This window comes from Pygoscelis adeliae, unplaced genomic scaffold, assembly GCF_000699105.1.
Source record: "Pygoscelis adeliae isolate BGI_AS28 unplaced genomic scaffold, ASM69910v1 Scaffold63, whole genome shotgun sequence".
NCBI lineage: Eukaryota > Metazoa > Chordata > Aves > Sphenisciformes > Spheniscidae > Pygoscelis > Pygoscelis adeliae.
The window spans coordinates 700,316-704,892 of NW_008824414.1; the positions used below are offsets into that span (position 1 = coordinate 700,316).

Below are 4,577 nucleotides of genomic sequence, written 5' to 3' on the forward strand. Positions count from 1 at the left end.
CTCCCACCGGTGGGGAGGACAGATGGAAAAGCTCGGCGTTCCCACGGCCTCTCTCCCAAATTGGGGGGGAGATAAGTGGGGTGGGTGCCAGCCTGCAGCGGGGACGTGATCCAAGCCCCCCGAAGCCACACAGCATCCCTGAGGCAGCTCCCAGAGCCAGGGGGGAGCATCACGAGCCCTGATGAGCTGCCTCATCTCAGCCAGGAGGGTTTTGGTGGTGGCACCATGCTGGGGTGCCCCAAGCATGTGCAGACACAATACCCAGCCTGAAAAAATCCCATTTCTCCCTTCTGCTGGGATTAGGCAGCTCATGATAGCAGAGCAGAGCAAAGCAGCAACCCCCCAGGATACCCCTGTGCATGGGGCCGCCGCCGCCAGCCCTCGTTAAGTCAATGATCTTCGTTTCACTGCACACCTCCATGCCAGCGGCTCCTGGGGAAGGAGTCAGGGCTGGGGCATCCCAAAATAAGGGACCCAGGATTTCCAAAATAAGGGCTCGGAGGGTGGCCTGGTGGCAGTAGAGCATCCCAACCCAGCGTGCCCAGCTCTGCCACTGACCAAGAGGCCAGGCAGGGACAGGGAACGTACCAGCTGGTGAAATATTTTGGAGAAATATTTCCCTAAAGAGAAGCCATGGCAGCTGGCTTGCTGGCAGAGCAGGAGAAACCCCGTGTTTTAGTCTCGTGTAGGCTAAAGACTCCCCAAAAGCACTTTGCACACTCCAGGGAATGCTGCCGGAAGCTCATCATGACCTTGCACTTCTTTAAAAGCAAAATTGGACCGTCAATCTGGTTCCAGTTCCCTCCTGAACAGGCTGGCTGCATCTTCCAACTACTGTCTGGCATCTGCCGGTGCAGCCTGGTCCCTCCGGAAAAGGAGGATGAGGCTGCCCTGCTCACTGTGGGCTCAGTCCTGTCCCAGAAGAAAAGAAAAGAGAGGGGGAAAAAGAGAGGGGGGGGAAAAGAGAGAGAAAAAAGAGAGAGGGGAAAGAGCAAGAAAAAGGAGTGAAATGTGAAAAAAAAAGAGCAAGGAAAAAAGAGAGGGGAAAAAGGGGGGGGGGGAAGAGAAAAAAAGAGAAAAAAGAGAACAAAAAGAGAAAAAAAAGAGGAATTTTAAAAAGGGGGGGGGGGAAAAGCCTGTCATGCAGGTTTCAGACTTGCAGCATCCCCTCAAGTGGTTAAAGAATAATGATGTTATTCTTCAGGGGTTGAAGTGGGGCTGAGCAAGCGGGTTTCAAGCGACCCGGCCACGCGTGTCCCCATGCCAGGGAAGCAGTCCACGGCGGTGGCCAGGGATGGCAAACCTGGCCATGAACACACCACGTTTTGCAGCATGCGCTGCAACCCTAACCCACGTCCTGACCTCTTGCCAGGGGCAGCTCTGGGTTGCTCTCCCCACAGCATTTTGGGAGGGGATGGGGACCCTGCCCCAGCCCAGCTCAGCAAACCTCCACAGTCCAAGGCCAGACCCCCCCAGCAAGAGCCAGGCAGACGGAGACGGACAGACAGGCGGACAGGCAGATGGACAGCAGAGGGAGCCTCAGGCCGAGCAGAGTGCGGAAGCATCCTCAGGAGACCCATTTTGTTGCACCCCATCAGGGGTGACGACCCATCCCGGTGGCTTATCCCAGCCCAGAGGTCACCACGGTCTGGGCAGGGACCGGCAGCAGTTTTTGCAGCGTGCAGACGGACGGACTGCAGGCAGGGAGTTTCTGACCTGTGGCTTCCTTCCTCCCCCTGCTCGCATCTCGAGGAAAGGTCTCCGCAAACCGGTGGAGGACCCCGGGTCTGAGATGTCCCAAGTGAGAAGGCTTCAGCCCAAAAAGATTAGGCACAGCTGCGGAAAGGGCTTTAATGCCAACAGTGGATCCTGCTGCCAAGAGATTGAGCCATGGAGGGAAAGACACCCCACAGGGTACCCCCCGCTCAGCCATGTGCCCCTGGAGCTGGGGAGGGATGGAGCTCATTTCATCCCCATGACACAGCTCCCAAGGAGCAATCGGGGGCTTTAATTAACAAATTCGCCCATTACTGGGCTATTTTTATCCATTTTCTGTTTGCCGAGTCCGGCCCTGACTTCCCCCAGCCCTCAGGCAGGATGGCTGCAAATTGCCTCTTGCTTTTGGCCACCACTAAAAATGTCCCTAGTCCCTTCAGAGCATCTGCGCCCGAAGCACCCACACACAGCATTGCATTGGGGGTTACTCCATGAAATGGCCCCCTGGGACCAGCAAGAAGGATGTCTGGGGTCAGCCCCGGGATGCAAACACACCGCAGCCCCACGACCTTTCCAGAGCCCACCGGCACTTCAGCAGCTTGCCGAAAGCTTGCTGGATTGCCACCAGCGATGGCAATATTGCTGTAGGGTGCTCAAGAAAGCATCCACCTCCAAAGGTCACAAAAGCACAGCACAGCAAGCGCTTGGGACCGCCGCTGATGCCCCATCCGTACATCTCCCCTTCCATGGATGCTGCTGGGGAAGGAAGGAAGGAAACCTTGACACCGGCACAGCCAAAATGCTGGAGGCGGGAGCACTCATACACCAAGCAGAAAAATTCAGCGACTGTCAGCAGCAGATGGCATCTATAAATCCTATCGATGTTTGGGATTTTATCCATTCTTCATCTAAAAGCCCAAACAACAGTTAAAAGGCCCTCATCGAGACACACACTGAGGATATTGGCCACATCCCGAGCCGCTGATGTCCCATGCGGAGACAGCCCTCGGGGAGAGACAAGTGGGACCTGGCCCATAGACGGGCATTCAGCCAGGGAGACGGGAAGGCAGGGGCTTGGGATGAGGATGCACGGGGGCCGAGCCAGCGTGAGTGACGGCACCCATCACAGCCCCAAAAATGATGCAGGTGTCAGTTTGCTGGGACCTGCCTCTGGGCCAGCGTTTCCCCCCAGCTCCAGCTGCGCAACACCACCGAGGCCCTGGGACCACAGCGTTCCTAAACATTTACTCATAGAGAGACAGAAACATCCTCCCAGCAAATTCCTCGATAAGATAAACCATGAAAATGTCACGACTGCCTCAGGGAGCCATCAAATAACCCCGAGGGGGAAGAAAGGTGGCCGTGCCCACACGCCCGCTGTTACCTGCATCCTCCTCCCACTCCTGAACTGAGCAGAGACAGAGGCACCCGCTGCACTGGGGCATCCATCCTACTCATCTAAGGAGTATTTTTGTCAGCCCTTATGGGAAATTATGCAGGCAACAGCAGCGGGCAGGGCGAGAGAAGCGCAAAGCAAACAGCCTTCCTTCCAAGTGTGGCTAAAAATACCCACGGGGGTCGAGCCCCTTGGGGAACAGCGCGCCAAGGGGCAGGTCTCACTGAAGGCATCTTGAGTTTGCCTTGTAACTCATTACCCTCCGGTGAAGATTGGGAGCCCCGAGCTGGAGAAGGCAGAGCCAAGAGATGCTGGTGTCTCCTCTTTCCCCATCTGCATGGGCAGGAGGACAAGGCAGCAGGGGCAAGGAATTGGGGCTGGGGTGACTTTGGCCACCCCGTGAGGTGCCCTGGCCACCCCAGGGGATGCCTGGTGGAGAGGGACCATCAACCTCCAGGCACAGCCGAACCCAAGGGAGGTCTTTAAAAGTGCAAGGAGGTCTTTAAAATGCAAGGTGAGCTTGGTGTGACCTATAGCTCCCAGCCCCATCACCAGTGTGGTACCCCCCCCCGCCCTGCCTCCCCAGGGGCCACCATCTCTGCTTCCCATCACTCGCCTCCCTCTGGGAGATAAGGCGAGGGGAGGCGAGGGAAGGAATGCGACCCCCTCATTCACTCTCCACTGCGTTAATAAATCACCTTGCAGACTAATTGCTCCTTGGAGGGGGAAGACTCACCCCGCCTCTCACCCCCCACCAAGGTCCTGGCTCAGCCTGGGAGCCACACAGCCTGCGAGTCACACTCCCGGCAGGCCCAAAAAAAAATGTCAATCGGTTTCCTGGCATCCCTGCCCGGGCACGCAGTTGAGGGGGCTCCGGCAGCGCCCACAACCACCAACTGAGCAGGCACGGGGGGCTATCCCAGTTATCGGAGAGGGGGGTCGCTTCCCATCTCTGCGAGGGACTGAGCGGGTCTGTGGCTGGGGAGTGCATCCCTATTCCCAGACACCTATTTATCTAGAAATACAGGGAGACCAATGCACCTGGCATCCCAGCTCGCGGACGGATGCTGTGCCACGGGACAGATGCTGTGCCGCGGGACGAGGGGAGATCAGGGCTGGGATGGAGGGTTTATGAGCTGACTCGATGCCATTGCAACCTGCTCATTTGCACAAAGCAAAGCAGAGGAGGACAAGCTACCCAGGTGGGGTACACTTCCCCAGAGCTCATATGAAATCTTCCAGCATCACGCAGCAGAGAAGCCAATGACGCCCAAAACATCAGGACATGACTCCCATGAGCATATTACCAGCCATGGAGAGGACTGGGCACCAAGAGGGGCCGGGAAAAGGGCCCATGGGACACCCTGCCCACCCCTCAGCCACGCTTGCGTGCTGCACCATGCCAGGATGTTAAGCCGCCGATGTCAAGGAGAGATGCCAGCGGGCAACCCTGACGCCGCTTGTC

At 57.4% G+C, this 4,577-nt stretch overlaps 1 protein-coding gene across 1 annotated transcript in view; it reads right to left on the reverse strand.

The window, feature by feature from the left end:
• The window catches only part of COL18A1 (collagen, type XVIII, alpha 1), a 79,522-nt gene that overhangs the window by 21,164 nt on the left and 53,781 nt on the right, over positions 1 to 4,577 (reverse strand). The gene's annotated exons all lie outside the window — the stretch shown is intronic.